A 21,434-nucleotide genomic window follows, 5' to 3' on the forward strand; every position below is an offset into this window, starting at 1 on the left:
TTTGTAATCTGTAGCCTTAATTCATTCATTTTGTTAGTCAGGGATCTTGCATTGGTAAGAAATATACTTGGAATTGAAGGCTTGTGTGGAAACTTACTCAGCCTAAAGAAAACTCCAGCACGGCATCCTCTCTTCCTCTTCCTGTTCTTCTTTCTCCACCTCTTCCTCCTTCCTACAGGGATAGTGATCCATGGCTCCCCCGGGGGCCTAGCTGCCTCCTTTGGGATGTTATGAGAACGTACAAAATCTTCCGTAATTGTTGAGGTAATTCCCCATTAGGAGAATGAGCGTATACAGGGAGACATATTTGAGAGTAGTGTTTGAATAATACACACACAGTACACAGATACACTGTACAGTAAATGTGGGTTTTTACTTCCAGACAGGTTTAAGCAAAGTCCAAAATAAACAATCCAAAATCATTCACAGGTAAGTCAGTCAGTTTTTCAATCCAGGGATAATCCACATATCAAATTCCAGTGTCAAAAACAGTTCAGTATCAGACTTACATTAAATCCAGTAATATCAGTCAATTAGAAGAAATGGAGCAAGGGCAATACTTTCCAACAGAAGGAAACAGAGATACACTCGCACTCTCTTCTGAGACTCAGACTAAGACTAAACAACCCAGGTTTCTGGCTCCATATTAGGGCTGTTTGAGAAACCACACCCAGTTGCATGCTCTTGCATTCCCTTAAAGAGACAGTATTACAATGTCTATCCTGGTTTATATATTTCTAAGACAAATACCTGTTAGGTGACTTATATTCCTAACAGTAATAGCCTTTTCACATTTCAGTCCAATTTGTAACAAGGCTTGCCAACTATAGATGCCCCTTGCCCCACAGGATTCAATCAAGGAAAGGATCCAAAACACACACAGAATCATACACACCATACACTGAAAGAAGGAGCGGTTAGCCGTAGCATCCATGTGCGCAGCCATCTTTTATCATCATATAAGAAGCCCTCTTAAATATAAAACTGTTCACCCAGAAACTCATCATAATTTGACTCTTAAAATATATTTCTTATGTACGGTGCAATTATGGATGTCATATGAAGTCTCCTCTGACTTGGCACCTTAACCTTATTTTTCTTTGTTTTTTGGGGGAAAGGTGTGGCATTCCACCTGCAAGATTTTTATCAGAGATCCGTGCTTCCCATCCAAATAACTGCAGGGCTCTTCAACCAGTCCCATCACCTACTTCCTTGCTTCAGGACATGCATCTCCGTATGGTTGGGAACATGTGGATTTCTGTCAACGATGGGCAGGTGTCCAAATCCCATTCTTCAGGTAAAGGAAGAATGCCGCCCACCCCTGCAGCCTCCTTGGCTCAGATATGCAGCTCGTTCAGTTCCTGCCTACTCTTTCAGGAAGAATTTTCTCAATGTATGAGTTGTCATCCAGCAGAACGGACTGCCAAATGAAGTCATGAGTTGCTCACTAGAGACTTTTAAACAAACCAATGTGTTAACCCTGAAGTGAACCTGGCTGAGGCCATCTTGGAGGCTTCAGGGTTGCCACAAGGCAGAAGAAGGGACAGGGAGAGGGGAAAATAGCTAGGATGGGATTTTGTAGCCAAAACAAAAAGTTTTTCCTGTGGGAACCAAGGACATTCCAACAGGTGGCTGGCCAGAGAAGGAGTGAAGTAACCAAGCAACCAGCCGGCACCTTTATTGGACAGCGTGACCAGTGACTTGGGGGAAAGGGGAAACTTTTACTTTTAATTCAGTGAAAGCTGCGGGAACTTTCAGAGTCAGCTTTCACCGCTTGTGCCAATATGATGTATCCAATAAATTGTTCTTTGAGGAATCTTGGAGTTCCGCTTTCTATGGGTGAAATTACTTGGAACGCTGACATCATGGCCATCCATCAGAGATCTAGAACCGCAGAGTTTGAGGAAACTTTGGGGTCTATGAACTATAGTCGATATTTCTTAAAGTCCAGTTGCTGGGAAGCAATAGTGGGAAAAGAACAGTTCCATTGTGTTCGTGCTTCTGAACTTTCTGGTTCAAACTCATTTTTTTTAAATTGTGTGGCCTAGTGCCAGGAGAAACTCCTGCCTGATGTTGCAAGGTTTTTGAGATGTTCTTAAGAAAGGGTGAAAGAACTGGACACGTTGACTCCTTGACAGCCATCTTCAAATAATATTTGCAGGGCTATGACATAGTCTGGAGGGCTAGGAAGGGGGACTGTGCGTAAATCATGGAGTCATTGTTGACTCCTGACGATTGCCTGTAGACATTCATGCAATTTTCTTGGCAGGATTTTCAGAAACGGTTTACCTTTCCTGTCTTCTTCCTAGGGCTGGGAAAGAGGGACTGGCCTAAAATCTCCCAGCTGGCTTCATACCCAAGGCGAGACCAGAAGTCACTTTTTTTTTTTTTTTTTGCTGCGTTTAACACCGAACTGATTCTCATGACATAGTTTGGAGGTGGGCAGGGATGGGCTTCAAAAATGTAAGCAAAGAGTTTTCTGCCTGATTGCTGGATGGGTGTGGCCTAGTCAGCCTCCTGCACCATGGCGGGGGGGCGTTTTTGCCCTCCCCGGCCTCCAGAAGCTTTTCTTGAGCCTCTGGGAGAGCAAAAATGGCCTTCGTGGGCTCTGGAGGCTTTCTGGAAGCCAGAAACAGGCCCATTTCCAGCCTTCTCCAACTTCCAGGAGGCCCGTTTTTCACCCTCCCTGAGCCTCTGTGTGTACTCTGCGCTTACCTGCATCCAAAATGGCCTGCGTTGGGATTCCTGGGAGGTGCGAGGCAAGGTGGGTGGGGCCAGCCGGGAGTGGGATTTGGGAGTTCTCTGAACGGCACAGAATCTTAGCTAGCGGGTCTCCCGAACCCCTGCGAACCTCCAGCAGCCCGCCCCTGGATGTGGGGCTTTTTTGCAAGGATTGGTGCAGATGGTTAATGATCTTTTTGTTTTGATGTCTATGGAGATTCTCAGTCATCCAGGTCGCAATGGTCTCAAAAGGCAACTGGACAATTTTTTTTCCTTTGTTTTGATGTTTCAAAAGACTAGAATATGAGCTACAGCACATTTTCGTCCAAATCATTATTTCATTGTACTCTTATTGTAGCTGTTTCTTGATACCCTTTGCCATGCCCCTGATGGAGACTGACTCTGAGGGAGAGGAGGAACAGCCGACAGGGAGTGGAAGTTTGGCTCTGGAGGTTGTGGAGGAGGCTGAGGAAGGGCAGAGGCCGGCTGGGCAGTCAGAGGAGGACCCGGGCCCATCCCCCATCCATCCTAGGGCACGCAGGGAGGAGAGGATAAGGGAGAGACATGGTCTAATCGGGAGGAGAGGGCCTTGATCCTCTTCACGGGCTGCAGCTGTGACAACTGAATAAGAGGACAGAAATGTGTATGGGCGAGTGCTGGAAACAAAGCATGGAAATATCTCTAGTTTATGGTTCCTCTCTGAGTTTGGCGTCCTTCCCAGTGTGTGTTCTGTTATCTGTGGACGTCCTCCAGCCCTTATGTTGCCTGGTTTGTGTTGTTTTTTACTCTTTATAATTTAAATGGCATTTCCTCCTTCTGGTAACTTCTCGTGTGGGAGTATTTTGTCTCCAGTCAAGGATATTTGGAGCTTGGAAACAAAGTGAGGGAATAAAAGGGGCTTCACCTGTTTTTTGTGACTGTGTTTATTTTATAAATCCTGGGTCATCGCACCCTTCAAATACAATTTGGTCTGATTTCAGTTCCCAGAATTAGCCATGTTAACTGGGGGATTCTGGGAATTGTACTCCAACACACTTGGAGGGTTGCATTTCCTGCATCAGATGAGGAGAGTACATCTTTCTCCTTCTGTCCTGGCCACTTTTTTCAGAGCCATGATTGAGAGCGTTTTAACAAACTGCATCCCTGCTTGGTTTGATGGTAGCAGTGCCTCAGATAGAAAGTCCATACAGAGAGTGATGAGGACAGCAGAGAAAATTATAGGAAGCTTGCTTCCTGTTATTCAGGATACTGCTTATAAGCGCTATGTGCTTAGAGCTGGAAGCATTGTTAGAGACCCCACACACCCACTTCATGGTCTGCTTCTGTTGCTCCCCTCTGGGAGGAGATTTCAAAGTATCTATAGCAGGACTACCAGATCCTATAACAGTTTTTTTCCCTATGCCATCCGTCTGGTAAACTCGCAAGATTCGTTTTTCTCGCCATGTACATGTATACATCTGAACTAGACTGTGTTGATTCTCTGTGTCATATAATGTATGTGGGTATATGCATAATTTTGTATTTACTTATTTGTTTATTTAGTCATGTTTATGTAGTGTATATTGGAAGTGGAGACCCTTTGAGAGCTGTATGGAATGAAATTTCATTTTAATGTATGCCGATTGGTGTACATTCAAAGTGACAATAAAGTTAGTTTTTTTCATTAAAAAGTTGAAAATTTGATTTAATACTATTTTTAAGGGCAATTAAACTGGAGCTCAATACAAAGTTTTATTCTAAATATGGCTTAAGCTTCTACAGCTAATCTTCAGCTTACGGCCACAAATTTTTAATTGGTTTATTAGTTTGTTTGTTTATTTATAAACAATTATTGGCCACCCATCTTACCATAGGGTAACTCTGGGTGACTTACAGTCATAAAAACATACAGGTAGTCCTCAACGTATTGCTTATTTAAATGATTGTCCACTAGGACTCCAAGGTCTCTCTGGACAATCACTTAAATATGAGCTAGCAGTGTGCTACAGCTGCCAAAAAAAGCCAACACAGTTTTAGGCTGCACTAACAGAGGGATAGAATCAAGATTACACGATGTCAGGGCTCCGACAAAACCATCCCCATTCAAATCATAAGTCTCTAGCCACATCTTTCAGAGTAAAAAAATATTGATTTATTAGGAGTGACTATGTCGGCGTTACCTGGGTGCAGCTGACTCTAAGACACATCATTCATTTCATCCTTGACCCTGGTCTTCCTCCCATCCCCTGGATGTATATTCTCCAATGGGACACATCCATAGCCAAGAGTCATCAATCATGATCTCTAGTGCCGACAGCTTTGGGCTACCTAGCAATTATCTGAAACATTTAAGGAATGCACTACTTTTCCTTTCTACTGGCAACTAAAAAGACCAAATAAGTTTTTTTTAGTTGACACGTGAAGTGTTAATACCACTTTATAATGCCTTGGTATAGGCCACACTTGGAATACTCCATCCACTTTTGGTCATCTGTATTCTCTGATCCTCTGAAATGTCACTGAGAAAATACAGGAAGATTGATGGTGGCCTTTGACCTCATAGGACAGAACGGGTGTGACAGAGCCATGTTCATCCCAGAATCTGCATGGAATCTGATGATTTTCAACAATTCTGTGCTGGTGCTGTGCATAGATTAAAAACATCTGACTGTTCCAGCTTTGTATCTCAGCTGAATATTTTATCTCAATTCTTTTCCAGTGCTTGTATATCCGTACTACCACATTTTGGGGCTTTCACAAAATACTATAATTTCACAGATTGCCAATTTTAGTTCTATCACTCCTTGCGGTTGAAGCTTATTTTAGAGACATCAACACTAAATCCGTTCTGGATATGCTTAAAAGGAGCCAGAGACTTGCTCAACTGTCACCACCTGATAGAAATAAAAATAGAACTGTAGGGCTGAAAGGGAATTGGAGGTCTTCTAGTCCAACCCCTTGCCCAAAGCAGTTCTTGTACCATCCTGGACAAATGTTGTCCAACATTTTCTTGAAAACCTCCAGCAATGGAGTATCTACCGCTGCAGGAGGCAAGCAGCTTCATTACATAACAATTCTCACTGTCAATCATTGAGGTGCCCTCCCCTTCTGATTTTGCAAATAATATTCTTCAATGGAAAGCATTTCTCAGCGTTGCTTTCAACCATGTACCTACTCCCTTTATTTATGCATTTTGGAACGTGAGCCTTGAGGATGGAGAAGAACATTATTGCAGTCATCAGAGACATGTGCAACAGTCGGACGAAAACTAGCTTTCAGTTTTAAATTAAATTATTGATCTATTTCTTCTACCCTTTGTATATTGATTGTACCCCTGGGAGTTATTTTTGTCATCCTTTTTTTTTTTCCTTGATCCTAAAAAACACATTGGATCAAGCAGAGACCCTGTGGGTGAATCTTGTGATTTGTGATAAATTCATTTGTTATGTTCATCCTGGTACTTTGTGTGTCAAGTAAGTTATTGATAAATCTAATGCCACCCTTGTGGGTTTTTATGTACGCATCCTAGGAGGAAAGGTCTCTGGTGCAAAACAACCAATCAGGTAATCCTGAAGGTGTTTTTTTTTCAAGAGGCAACTGGACTTTCTTGTTATTCTTCAAAGACGTTTCGCTTCAGTGGTGGGATTCAGAAACTTTTAACCACCGGTTCGGTGGGCATGGCTTGGTGGGCACGCTTTGCGCACATGGGCACACTTTAGGTGCACACGTGTGCCAAACATGCACTTTGCGCAGGCACAGAGGCGTTCCAACTCACCTCCTGCAGGCCTGCGCTCTCCCAGTTGCTTCAGCAGCTGCCACTCAGCACTCTGCTGTGCCACACAAAAGCTGTCATGCCCCTGGTGGAGACTGACTCTGAGGAAGAGGAGGAACAGCCAACAGGGAGTGGAAGTGTGGCTCCAGAGGTGGTGGAGGAGGCTGGGGAAGGGCAGAAGCTGGCTGAGCAGTCAGAGGAGGACCCAGGCCCATCCCCTATGCATCCTAGGGCACGCAGGGAGGAGAGGATCAGGGTAAAACGTGGTCTACTCGGGAGGAGAGGGCCATGATCCTCTTCATGGCTTGCAGGTGGGAGATTTGCATAAGAGTGTAGACCTGCGTGCTAACAGACGCTGGAGACAAATTAGTGTTTTATTTCTAAAAAAAGGTTTATCTTGGTTGGCGTTCTTCCAACCGACTGTCCCTGGTTATCTTCCTGAAGTTGGCAATTATCTATCCTGGTCTGTCGAGGAACTTGATTCAATGCGGTTTGTTTTTGGTTTTTGCTTTGTTATCAGCTCTTTGAATGTGAACTGTGTTTCTCGCCTTCGAAATGTTCTTTTGAAGATAGTTGACTCCTCCACTGTGAACAATTAAACAGTGAAGCCAAGTTGAAGGCATTAAAAGGACTTTTAGTTACATTTTGGATTTTGTTATATTTCTGATATACTCTGGGTCATCACAAAAGCAGGGAATAAAGGTAAGTATGGGAGCCAGGGAAGGTGGGCCCAACAGCAGAGCAGTGGAGAGAAGTGATTCGCTCTCCGCTGCTCATCGCCGCTACTGGCTCAGTAGAACCGGGCCAAACCGGTAGAATACCACCATTGTTTCGCTTCTCATCCAAGAAGCTTCAAAGCTGAAGAAGCTTTCTTGGCTGGGAAGCAAAAGATCTTCAAAGAATAAGAAGAAGAAGAAAAAGTCCAGTTGCCTCTTGAAAAAGCATCTTTCGGACAACTATGACCTGGATGACTGATAATCTCCATAGACAACCATTCAGGTAACATCTTTAGTGACTTGCAACTTTTACCAAAAGATAGAAAACTTTGTGAGTTGTAGAGTGGCTAGATCCTGACTGCTGGGAGTTGAATTCCAGACATCTTAAAGTTGGAAGTTTGGAAAAACACTGGAGTGAGGATTTACATTGGGAGGAGTGGGAGGAGGGAGGGAAGGGGAAATAGGTTGGTAATGCAGATGTAGGTTGATGAGCAGCGTCTTATCAATTAATAACTATAAAAGGTTGCATTACAACACTTTATAATTGTTAGTTTTAAACAAAGCCTCTTCTGTTTACTGAGATCTTTTTAAATGACCTGGAATATACAGTAGAATAGAATAGAATAGAATAGAATAGAATAGAATAGAATAGAATAGAATAGAATGGAATGGAATGGAATGGAATGGAATGGAATGGAATGGAATGGAATGGAGTAGAGTAGAGTAGAGTAGAGTAGAGTAGAGTAGAGTAGAGTAGAATAGAATAGAATAGAATAGAATAGAATAGAATAGAATAGAATAGAATAGAATAGAATATTGTTTATTGGCCATGTGTGATTGGATACTTCACATTTCCACATCTTAGATTCAGATCTAATGTGTTAGATACATGTTAGAAATTTCTGACATTTGATTTTGAAAACTAACATACATCCACTTTTGCCCAGGACCTGGACCCAACACTGACTTGAAGGCACACATTGTGAAGACTAGAGATCTCCAAACTTGGCAACTTTAAGACTTGCAGACTTCAACATGGCTGGCTGAGGAATTCTGGGAGTTGAAGTCCAAAGGTCTGAAAAGTTGCCAAGTCTGGAGACACCACCCCCCCTACCCCCGGTCAACACCAAAACCGAGAATGACGTGTGGCAATTCTTCCAAGCTGATTTCTTTTTCACACCTACAGACAGTATCTTGCCAGATGGAGGCCGCTCCTATCCATACCTACAATATAACTCTGGGAACTATTAAGCAGGGGGCATCTTCACCCTCTTTCTCTGGCACATAATATCAGGGCTGAGCTGCCTCTTATTTCTCTGGAGTGCAATTCCTTCTTCTTGGAATTCACCTCCTCACTGCATTATTCCATCTCTCTCTCTCTCTCTCTCTCTCTCTCTCTCTCTCTCTCTCTCTCACACACACACACACACACACACACACACACACACACACACACAACCAAACATTACTTCTCAGGCCACAAGTGACTCCTGTTTCGTCTGAAAGCGTGACCGCTTTTGGGGCAAAGGGTAGGCCAGACTCTAGTTCCAACCCAGGCTGGTTCTTTAAGATGACTCCTTCAGATTCTGTTCGGCCCCAACCCTTCCAAAATGGGTGATAATGTTGCCTTCGGAAGAAGAGAAACGGGGGAACAGCTTGTACTGTCTGGTCTTTCTACGGTGACCCCGGTGAAGCCATCGTAAGCGAGGAGCGGAGGGACTCATGAATCAGTTCTTGGCAAGGTGCCCCGATCTCGCTTGCTTGTTTTTTTTTTTCCCTCCAAGAACATAGACAAATTCCACAGGCCTTGAAACTCGGCTGCTGTTGCGACTGTACCAAACAAAATTAAGGCCAAATTCAAAAGAGGATTCCTAAGTCCTTCGCTAATGAGAAAGGAGAGAAGGTGAGGCCAAGGCTGAGGAATGAAGGGTGGCTACGAAGGGAATCAGTTCTCAGCATGTTGCAACAAGTTCGCCTGCCAAGGCTCTTAGGCCACTTCCAGAGGGATGCCAGCCAGGCCAACATCTAACAGGTACAGCCAAGCACAAAAAAATGCCTTTGTCCTTTCTTTTCTTTCTTTCTTTCTTTCTTTCTTTCTTTCTTTCTTTCTTTCTTTCTTTCTTTCTTTCTTTTTCTTTCTTTCTTTCTTCCTTTCTTCCTTCCTTCCTTCCTTTCTTTCTTTCTTCCTTTCTTCTTTCTTTCTTTTCTTTCTTTCTTTCTTTCTTCCTTTTCTTTCTTTCTTTCTTTCTTCCTTCCTTCCTTCCTTCCTTTCTTTCTTTCTTTCTTTCTTTCTTTCTTTCTTTCTTTCTTTTCTTTCTTTCTTTCTTTCTTCCTTTCTTCCTTCCTTCCTTCCTTCCTTTCTTTCTTCCTTTCTTTCTTTCTTTCTTTTCTTTCTTTCTTTCTTTCTTCCTTTTTCTTTCTTTCTTTCTTCCTTCCTTCCTTCCTTCCTTCCTTCCTTCCTTTCTTTCTTTCTTTCTTCTTTCTTTCTTCCTTCCTTCCTTCCTTCCTTCCTTCCTTCCTTTCTTTCTTTCTTTCTTTCTTTCTTTCTTTCTTTCTTCCTTTCTTCCTTTCTTCCTTTCTTCCTTTCTTCTTTCTTTCTTTTTCTTTCTTACTTTCTTTCTTTCCTTTCTATGTATTTATTATGTTTTTTTTTAATTTTCTATTGATTCTTATTGATTCTTGTTTTTAAACTGCCTCCTCCCTCAAAGAGGGGCTTTTCTCCCCTTTTTACTTGATTGCCTGCTTTTTTATGTTTTAACTGCTTGGGTTTTTATTTATTTATTTATTTATTTATTTATTTATTTATTTATTTATTTATTTGATTTGATTTGCCAATTGTTTACAAGATAATAAGTATAAGCGTATACATAGTTGTGAATACATGAAATGGGTACATATAAGAAAAATAAAAGAATACGAGAAACAATAGGACAGGGACGGTAGGCACATTGGTGCACTTATGCACGCCCCCTACATAGTTTTATCTTAGCAGCTGATGTTTTATCCAATATCTTTAGTAAACATCTCAGCAGCTGAAGTTTTTACGCAATATCTTTAGTAAATTTCAAAAAGCAAACATTAAAACACAAACTGGCATAAAAGGGGAAAGGGAAAGGGAATAACGGGGCAAGTTAAAAAGTGACAAAAGCGTACGTCAAACTAATATATAAACAAAAGGACCTCTATTTTCTTCTCTTAATTTTAATCTAACACATGATCAATTGTCAAAAAGTGAATAAGCACAATATTTGAAACACCACAATATATTTGTAGTCAAATCATATCTATTCCTCAAATCCCCAAGTCAGACATTTTCCCTGTTGGATTTCTGCCTGCAAAAGCACATCACCTAATATTCAGGTTTTGAAAGGAAATGCTTCTGTTGAGAAAACAGCACCACATGCTCAGCAGAAACAGGATTGCTGGTTGCGAGACAGCTTTAATAATCCCACGCAGACGTGAATTGCCAATTCATAAATTTAGTTTACAGATTGGACCATGTCCTGCAGCCATCGGAGGAATTATGATTTGGCCGAATGCAGCTCCAATACAGCTGCTCTGCAACAAATCTAACAAAGCTATACTGAAGTGAATTGCTAACATTCCCATCCCACGCTGTCCATATTTTGTCACATTTTCACCTAACCTATAAGTAAAATGCAAAATGGTGCATGTCAGTGGCGGGATTCAAATATTTTTAACCACCGGTTCGGTGGGCGTGGCTTGGTGGGCGCGCTTTGCGCATGTGCACACACTTTGCATTCGCGTGCGCGCCAAGCACAGACTTTGCGCAGGCGTAGAGGCATTCTAACTCACCTCCTGCAAGCCTGCACGATCCCGGTCACTTCAGCAGCTGCCGCGCAGCACTCTTCTGTGCCGCGCAAAGTGGCTGCGCTTCAAATTCAGAGGTTAAAGGTGAGTATGGGAGTCCAGCGGGCAGGCGGGTAGGCCCAGCAGTAGGGTGGCGGAGAGAACCGGTTCAGTCTCCACTGCTCATCGCTGCTACCGGCTCGGCAGAACCGGTAGAATACCACCACTGGTGCATGTTCAGACCTTGAGGATTAGTTCCAGAATAGGAAGAAAGGGTTCAATTACTCTATAGCCATGATGGTGAATCTATGGCAGATGTGCCACAGGTGGCACGCGGAGCCATTTCTGCCGGCACACAACCTGCAGGCAAACTTACCTCACTGTGCATGTGTGCGCCTCACAGCTGATTTTTGGCCGGTTTGAGGCCTTTTTCAGCCTCCCAAAAGCTTGAGGAACGCTTCGGCAGGCTTCTGCGAGCTTTGTAGGCTGAAAACTAGCCCCATTTTGTCATTTTTGGTATTTTCAGAAAAACAGGAAGTAACAAAACAGGGCTAGTTTTTGGCCTGCAAAGCTTGCAGAAGCCTGCAGAAGCTTTCCTCAAGCCTTTGGGAGGCTGAAAAAAGCCTCAAACTGGCCAAAAATCAGCTGTGAAGCACAGTGCAGGTAAGGGGGCAGCGGGAGGTGGGTGGGTGGGGATTGCGTGCGCATGCGTAGGGGGCGCATTGCCTTCTGGGTGCTGGCACGTGAGCACGACCGTGCAAGCGCGTGCACAATTTTTGGCACAGCAGCCCAAAAAAGGTTAGCCACCACTGCTCGATAGATAGATCAATGCAACATTTTTACACTGGGCAACTGAGTCATATTTGCGACAGTTGCAGTGTCCCAGAGTCATGTGGTCCCCTTTTGCGACCTTCTGACAAGCAAGGTCAATGGTGAAACCAGATTTATTTAACAACCATGTTACCAATTTAGCAACTGCAGTGATTCACATAAAAAATGTGGCAGGAAAAGTCGTAAAATGGGGCAGAATTTCTCACTTAACATAAATGTTGGGCTCATTTGTGGTTGTAAGTTGAGAACTATCTATATAATATTAGTAGGAGTTTCATTCATCCCTTTGATTGTGTTATTCCAAATAAAGTGTTCGCAATCCACCTTGGGGTAAAAGCATGAGATGATATGAGCAGCATTTCTCCCACTTGTGACTGTATGTCTGTAACTTTGTCGCTTGTATCCTAATGATTTATATTGACTGTTTCCTAGTATGATTTGATTGCTTACGGCACCCTATGACTATCACTGTGTTGTACCTTATGATTCTTGACGAATGTATCTTTTCTGTTATGTACACTGAGAGTATTTGCACCAAGACAAATTCCTTGTGTGTCCAATCACACTTAGCCAATAAATAATTATTTCTATCTATCTATCTATCTATCTATCTATCTATCTATCTATCTATCATCTATCTATCTGTTCTGTCTCACCTGTGACCACGAGGTGAGAGTCCAAGTTTCCAAATAAGGAAATAATATAAATATTATTTTCCAAATAATAAGGAATATAAATAAACAGACAGGACCAGGAATGACAGAGTTAAATTCCTTTGGCTGGAGAAGTCCTTGGCAGTCTTCCAAAAGCTGCCTGCCAAGTCCGATAACAAACAAGACCATAAATCAAAAGGTAAACACCGCACAGAGAATTTGTCAAAGCTGCTATCCCGAATAAACAAATTGTCCCAAACGAGGATTCAGAGCTAACACGCCCTCTTTTATTTCCTGAGGGGCGTGTCAGTCTCTCAAGTCAGTCCCTGATTTGACATTTCCTTTTATGTTACATTTCACGCTTCTGCCTGCGTCTTTGCCTTGCATCAAACCAGCATTCCTCGGCTTGATCCTCAGCCAAGGACTCCGGCACTCTCTCCTGATTATCTGCCGACACCTGAGGCACAACCAGGGAGGAAGGTCCTGGGGAGGAAGATGATTCCGAATCTTCCAGCAAAGCAGGCTCAAACCTCAGTGTCAAATCCTCCTCTTCCTCCTGGCTCACGTCTGTGTCTCCCAGCAAAGCAGGCTCAAACCTCAATGCCAAATCCTCCTCTTCCTCATTACTCGAGCCTGTGTCTTCTAACAGAGCAGGCTCAAACCTCCGAGTCACAACATCTATCTATCTATCTATCATCATTCCAGTATTTTGAGAGGCTGCCACAAAGAGGAGAGGGTGGGTCAACATTTTCCAAAGCACCAGAGGGCAGGACAAGAAACAATGGATGGAAACTAATGAAGGAGAGAAGCAACTTAGAATTAAGGAGAAATTTCCTAACAGTGAGGACAATTAACCAGTGGAACAGCTTTGCCTTCAGAAGTTGTGGGAGCTTCATCACTGGAGTTTTTAAGAAGAGACTGAAATGGTATAGGGCACAAGTGTCAAATTCACCGTGTCACATTGCTGTCATGTGACGTATCATGACGTTTTTTTCCCTTCATGGAGCTGAGGTGGGCGTGGCCTGTGCATGATGCATCCGGCCCACGGGCCACTAATTTGACACCCTTGGCTATAGGGTTGACACCCCAGATATAGAATCTCCTGCTTGATTAGAAGACCCCCAAGGTCCCTTCCATCTCTATTCTGATTATTATTCTGATTAATGTTTCTATCAATGCCAGGACCACCATTCTGAATCCAAAGTGCCTTCATGGCTTCATTTGCCATTTGGAGAAAAGGGAAACTGGGACATCCAGTTCTGGATCTTACGCTGCCTTGTCTAATTTGGTCCTCGGGTATTCCAAAAATTGTGATGGAATGTTGGGAGATGGGACGGAACATTGGGAAACAGGATGGAATGTTGGGAGATGGGATAGAATGTTGGGTTATGGGACAGAATGTTGGGAAACAGGACGGAATGTTGGGAGATGGGATAGAAGGTTGGGTTATGGGACGGAATGTTGGGAAACAGGACGGAATGTTGGGAGATGGGATAGAAGGTTGGGTTATGGGACGGAATGTTGGGAAACAGGACGGAATGTTGGGAGATGGGATAGAATGTTGGGTTATAGGACAGAATGTTGGGAAACAGGACGGAATGTTGAGAGATGGGATAGAATGTTGTGCTGTGGGACGGAATGTTGGGAAACAGGACGGAATGTTAGCAATTGGCCATTAATATACTAGGAGTTAATGAAATCCACGGCTCTCAGCTATCCTAAAGCAGAACTATACCCAATTTTGCTTCTTGGAAATAAATCACACAATCTGTAAAACAAACAGATTAACTGGCAGCCCACACCCATTTATCCTCTTGGCAGTGTGCTTTGTTCTACTAATTGTGAGGCTGAGTTCATACCATGGGTAAGTGTTTCATTATGACAACCAGGAAAACAACCTACATTGGTCTAAAAGAAAAGCGACAGATCCGATGGTCTTTGGATTTGAACTTCCACGGAGTCGTTCTCCTGTCCCCCTAATGTGCCTGAGACTCAGCGGTGGGATTCAATTTTTTTTTTACTACCAGTTCTAAGGGCTGGCTTGGTGGGCATGGCAGGGGAAGGATACTGTAAAATCTCCAGTTAGGGGTGGTATTTGCCAGTTCTCCGAACTACTCAAAATTTCCGCTACCAGTTCTCCAGAACTGGTCAGAACCAGGGGTGGGATTCTACCAGTTCGCACCTATTCGCTAGAACCAGTTGTTAACATTCTAAGCAGTTCGGAGAACCGGTTGTTTGAAGAAATTACTGGCCTAATCCTGTAAGGAAGGCAGGAAGGAAACATTCTGGTGTTGCTTACAGAAACTGCCTCTCCGTTAACCCTTATTACATTCTTGGCAGGACTAGACTTTCAGTCTCAGGAACGTCTCTGGAGTTTTTTTTCCCTCTTTTGCTGGTACTTTGCTTGTGGGGAGTGACCATTTAAAGTTACAATGGCACTGAAAAAAGTGACTTATGACCATTTTTCACACTTACGACTGTTGCAGCATCCCCACAGTCATGAGAGGCCAGGCGAGGAGATGCGTGCCTCGATGTGAGTGATATTGAGTTGGCCACACCCAGGCAATAACATGACCGCCAAGCCATGTCGACCCAGTCACATGACCACCAAGCCACTCCCACCACCTAAGCCATGCCCACAGAACCAGTTGTTAAAAATTTTGAATCCCACCACTGGTCAGAACCTGCTGAATACCCACCTCTGCTGAGAGCCCTCTGACAAATAACCAATGTGTAATGAGGAGGGGGGGCATGTTGAAGCAAGAGGGATCCCATTTTACCCCATGGCCCATCCCAGGGTCTGTCAACTGCTTATCTGACCATTTTGAAAGATGGGTTTAGTCCCTGTTCAGAACACTAAACCCACCATTTAAAATATAGGTGGTCCTCAACTTACAACCACAATTGAACCTAACGTGTACGTTGTTAAGTGAGAAATTTGATAAGTGAGTTTTGCCCCGTTTTACGACTGCTCCACTTTACATCTTTTCTTGCCACATGCGCTACTTGAATCCCTGTGGCTGTTAAATTAATAGCACGGTTGTTAAGTGAAGCTGGTTTCCCCATTGGCTTTGCTTGTTCAGGTGTTCTGACCACGGCTTATTGAGACACTAACAAACACACATTCGTTCTCAAACCTTTTTTCTTTATTTCAATGGCTGTGAATTATAGTCATTCACAGCCCGTAACGATTCTCAAACAGTTTGTAAATAGTCCCATGGAACTCTGCCAAAGTCCTTCAGGATAAGTCTGATAAGCACTCACCTTTGTCTTCCTTGAAATGCAGCCAACGACTAAATTGCCAATTAGTTGTACAAGGCCAACGGAGCACAAATTCAATATGAAGCTTCAGGTTTCAAACTGACTACGAACAAAGTTGCTTCCTGCAAAGGTTCCTGTCCCTTTGCTTTGTCTTATGGGAAGGGAAATCACCTTCAAGTCTTACTCCCGAGTCACCCCTTTTGTCTTAACTGTTCTTGCCTTCTGGCAGCTCTGTGCATGTGCGCACTGGTAACAGGCTCCCCCTGTTCCTCTGCCTTGCTTCTATCAGATTTTGGAGGCTTTGGAGTCAGCACATAATTCCCAGATGGCCCTGGCCCCATCTCTGTATTGGACCCAGAACCTTCGCCCCTCCCCAGATTCCCAGACTGGTCCATGTTCCTCCCCACTGTCTGACTCTGCTGCCAGCTCCGCAGGCTACCGGCAGACCACAACACCAGGAAGTCACAATGGGGGATCATAGGACCCCGAGACACTGCAACCGTCATAAATGTGAGTCAGCTATCAAGCATCTGAATGTAAATCCTGTGACCTTGGAGATGCTATAACAGTCATGGGTGTGAAAAATGGTCATAAGTCCCTTTTTTTCAGTGCCATTGTAACTTTAAACGGTCACTAAACAAACTGTTGTAAGTCAAGGATTACCTGTAGTTGAAAAGATAAGTGACAGCTGGGCAGTAACTCTTGCTGCTTTCCACCCAGCAACTACCCCTGTCAATTGAGAGGCTATGTTGAAACATGACTTCAGGAAAGCATACACATTTTAAAAAGCCTTTCCTACTCTACTAACAGAATAACAATAGAATAACATCAAAAACGTCATCAAAAAAACACAACAAAGAATGTTCTTTCTGCGCCAACTCAGAAAGCTCAAACTGCCCAAGGAGCTGCTGATACAGTTCTACAGAGGAATTACTGTGTCTATCATCTGCACCTCTATAACTGTCTGGTTTGGTTCTGCAACCCAACAAGACAGACACAGACTTCAGGGGATAATTAGGACTGCAGAAAAAACAATTACTACCAATCTGCTTTCCATCAAGGACGTGTATATTGCACGAGTCAAAAAGAGGGCTGTGAAAATATTTACAGGCCCCTCACATCCCAGACATAAACTGTTTCTACTCCTTCCCTCAAAACGATGCTATAGAGCACTGCACACCAGAACAACTAGACACAAGAAAAGTTTTTTCCTGAATGCCATCACTCTGCTAAACAAATAATTCCCTCAACACTGTTCAACTATTTCCTAAGTCTGCACTACTATTACTGTTAATCTTCTCATCACTCCTTATTACCCACCCCCTCCCACTTGTGACTGTATGACTGTAACTTTGTCACTTGTATCCTTACAATTTATATTGACTGTTTCCTAGTATGGTTTGATTGCTTATTGTACCCTATGACTATCATTAAGTGTTGTACCTTATGATTCTTGATTAATGTATCTTTTCTTGTATGTATATTGAGTGTATTTGCACCAAGACAAATTCCTTGTGTGTCCAATCACACTTGGCCAGTAAAGAATTCTATTCTATTCTATTCTATTCTAACAGAGTTGGAAGAGACCTTAGAGGTCTTCTAGTCCAACCCCCTGCTCCTCCAGCACCCAGAGGATCTGCAGTAGGCCCAGCTGAAAAAGAAATCTCTCTGTTTCCACTGTCACAATAGTTGGGGAAGTTCGTGGGGAGAGGACATATGTGTGACAGCCTAATCTGGCTACTAGGAGCTGGATATTGTGATATTACAATGCCTACTTGGGATCTCAATCAGCCAGACCTATCTTCTTCCCGGTTAGGTTTTTTTGTTCATTGTTTCCCCATATTTGGTTTTACCCAGGGGTGGGATTCCACCGATATAACAACCGGTTCGGTGAGGAATTCAATTCACAATCTCCTGTTTTGTAATCCAGTGCCTGAAGCACTAGATTAGACCAAACTGGTAGTAGAGTTCTGACATAATCAGACTGTGAGTAACAGAAGCCAAGTTATTCTAAATCCAGAAAAGGTCATAGATGCAGAACTAGTATAACTTAGGCATAAGTTATATTGGCTTTTAGTGAGGGTTTTAAATGAAGGAAAATACTCTAAACTGTGTGTAGGAGATGATCAGGCTGAGTCCAAGGGAGGTGTCAAATGTGTCATAAGTCACAAGTCCCTGCGTGCCCACAAGAGATGTAAGTTCAGCCCACTTTCAATGCTTTATTATGCCTCTCATGTCTCTAACTGTTAGTAGCTCAGATTTTTATAGAGGGCTTAAGCTTGCAATAAATCTTTATACTCATTTGAACTGCCTGACTCTCCTGATATCCCCGCCAGTTGACACTAAGTTTCCTCATAGTATTCTACAACATCAACCCAAATTGCCATTTATTTAATTTCCAATTTTTTTCTTCGTTTATTACATTTCCAAGCTACCTACTTTTCACAATTAAAGGCATGTATACATATCAAGATATTCCATCAGGTAACCTTGACAACATACATCCCTACATCACAAATGGCTTTATTTAAGATTGCAAGCCAATTAAAACAACCTTACATCATTAATCCTACAAGTATCAGTTTAGCAGTTAATTCATCTAAGGATTAAATTTGCTTGTAAAGAACGTTTCTAAAAGAAGGGAGATATTTTCCTTGCTTTTCAATATATAGATAGAATGGAATGGAATGGAATAGAATAGAATAGAATAGAATAGAATAGAATAGAATAGAATAGAATAGAATAGAATAGAATAGAATAGAATTCTTTATTGGCCAAGTGTGGCTGGACACACAAGGAATTTGTCTTGGTGCAAATACTCTCAGTGTACATAAAATATACATTCGTCAAGAGTCAAGAATCATAAGGTACAACACTTAATGATAGTCATAGGGTACAATAAGCAATCAAATCATATTAGGAAAAAGTCAATATAGATCGTAAGGATACAAGCGACAAAATTACAGTCATACAGTCACAAGTGGGATGGGTGATAAGGAGTGATGAGAAGATTAATAGTAATAGTAGTGCAGACCAGTGGTAGGATTCCAATTTTTTTACTACCAGTTCTGTGGGCATGGCTCAGGGGTATGACAGGGGGAAGAAACTGTAAAATCTCCAGTCAGAGATTATCTTTGCTGGTTCTCTGAATTACCCAAAATTTCCACTACCGGTTCTCCAGAACTGGTCAGAACCTGCTGAATACCACCTCTGGTGCAGACCCTCCGAATCAGATTCCGACAGGGGAATAAGGAGTGACTATGTATCAATGTAGGTAGGTGGGTGGGATGGATGGATGGATAGATAGATAGATAGATAGATAGATAGATAGATAGATAGATAGATAGATAGATAGATAGATAGATAGATCCATCCATCCATTATCTATCATCTATCTATCTATCTCTATTTATAGGTAGTTCTCAACTTATAACAGTTCATTCAGGGACCTTCCAAAGTTACAACAGCACTGAAAAAAGTGACTTATGAAGGGTTTTCACACTTGCCTCCCATTGTAGCATCCTCATGGTCACATGATCAAAGTTCAGCTACTTGGCAACTGACTCATATTTATGACGGTTGCAGCATCTCAGTGTTATGCAATTCCCCTTTTGCGACCTTTTGACAAGCAAACTCAATCGGGGAACCAGATTCACTTAACAACTGTGGCAAGAAAGGTCATAAAATGGGGGCAAAAGTCATTTAACAAAGGTCTCATTTAGCATCAGAAATGCTGGGGTCAATTATGGTTTTAAGTCAAGGACTACCTGTAGTTTCACCAATAGTTGCTTAATTGCCACAAAGAACAACAGTCTTTGCCCTTGTTTTAAGGTTATGTTTTTAACCTGTGTAATGTTTTCTATCTGGACTTTAAAAACAAGACTTAAGGAAGCCATAAATGGGCAAAACAATTCCCAACTAATCAACCAAGGAGGAAAAGACAAGCCAGCCTCCCTTTTGATTAGATTAGCTGATAACTTGGAAAGCCTTTCTGTGTTTTTTTTTTTTTTAACAAGCATATCTCATGGTTCATTGGCTTGAAAGCATCTGGATCGGTTTTAAGGGAGAATTGCTGGATTCTTAGGAGCCATATGGTTCAGCTGTAGGTCAAGAATGGAACTTTGTGTCTTCTCTCCTGGCAATTGAGCTGTTAAGACAAGATTGAAACATGTTTGTCAGGGATGCAGAAGTCCAAATCTTGTTAGCTGACCATTCTTCATTACTTGTGCCAATTCCCTCTGGGAATCATAGAATCCTTAACTGGAAGGATCTTCTTGCTCAGTGCTGGAAGATCTCCAAGAAAAGGATCTCCAATCTGTTTGCCTGAATGATCACCTCTCTGAGTGATTGGCTCTGCTATGAGACTGTTGTCAACATCAAGGTATTTATCCTAAAGCTAAAATGGCCCCTCCTGTAATACAAGTCTATGGTGTATAGTTGTCTCTTGCACGGCAGTAATAAACCAATTAGTTTCTGTATGATAACCACAACTGAGTTATTGGACTGGCACGTGCGAGATCCAAGTTGAAGTCCATCCACGGCCTCCTTTGGTGGCTTTGGGTCAGTTGTCTCAAAGGTGCTTTTTTTTCAAGAGGCAACTGGACTTTCTGGTTTTTCTTTGAAGGCGTTTCGCTTCTCATCCAAGAAGCTTCTTCAGCTCTGACTAGAGGGTGGGGAATGGAAGGATTTATACTCCTTGCAGATAGCTGGTCATTTGCATTCTTTTAGAGAGTCCTTGAGGCCACCTGGAGGTTTATCTGAGTGGTGCAAATGGGTGCGGAGCTTCCTTGGAGCTTGGTGTCATATTTCCAGTCTACAACACAGTCAACAGTTCCAAAAAGGCTCCACACCCATTTGATAAACCACTGATAAACCTCCAGGTGGCCTCCAAGACCCTCTAAAAGGATGCAAATGACCAGATGTCTGCAAGGAGTATAAATCCTTCCATTCCAGTCAGAGCTAAAGAAGCTTCATTGGATGAGAAGCGAAACATCTTCAAAGGAAAACCAGAAAGTCCAGTTGCCTCTTGGAAAAGCATCTTTGAGACAACCATGACCTGGATGACTGAGAATCTCCATAGACCTTTGGGTCAGTTGTTCTTTCTCCCTGCCTAATGTACTTCATAGTCTTGAGGGGAGCATTGTGGGTGTTGCCTGGAACTCCTGGGAGGAAAATAGGTTGCAAAATTAAGAAATAAATAGACGTGAAGAAGGCAACAAGAGCATAGTTTTCAAATTATGAGAAGGAACAAGAGGCACTTTTTGTCTAGTGGTTGAGGCAGCAAGATAGAAACCAGAAGACTATGAGCTTTAATTCTGTTTTAACCGTGAAAACTGGCTGGGTGACTTTGGGCTACTCAACTCTTTCAGCCCAACTTACCTCATACAGTTGTTTTTGTTATTGTTGAGAAAATAGGAGGAGCAGGGATATTAGGTATGCCACCTTGAGTTGTTTGCAAAAATGATAAAAGGGAGGATATAAATAAAATAAACCTTCCCATTCTTCTATACTAGACCAAAGTTCTCCAAACTTAACAACTTTAAGACTTGTGGACTTCAACTCCCAGAATTCCTCAGCAAGTATGAGGAATTCTGGGAGTTGAGGTCCACAAATCTTAAAAGCAGGGGTGGGATGCTACTGGTTCTGCCCGGCTCTGTAGAACCGGTAGCTCTGAAGAGCAACCGACACAGA

At 42.6% G+C, this 21,434-nt stretch overlaps 1 long non-coding RNA gene across 1 annotated transcript in view; it reads left to right on the forward strand.

Annotated features, from left to right (window-relative positions):
- The first annotated feature begins 20,382 nt into the window (after positions 1 to 20,382).
- Positions 20,383 to 21,434, forward strand: part of LOC148131635 (uncharacterized) — a 65,655-nt gene continuing 64,603 nt past the window's right edge. The window contains exon 1 of the long non-coding RNA XR_015747119.1: positions 20,383 to 20,474. This is a non-coding gene — a long non-coding RNA (uncharacterized LOC148131635). The remainder of the gene's footprint in view (positions 20,475 to 21,434) is intronic.

The sequence above is a fragment of the Notechis scutatus genome, chromosome 2, assembly GCF_049901735.1.
Source record: "Notechis scutatus isolate UNSWTSFEM ecotype Mainland chromosome 2, rNotScu1.2, whole genome shotgun sequence".
Classification (NCBI taxonomy): Eukaryota; Metazoa; Chordata; class Lepidosauria; order Squamata; family Elapidae; genus Notechis; species Notechis scutatus.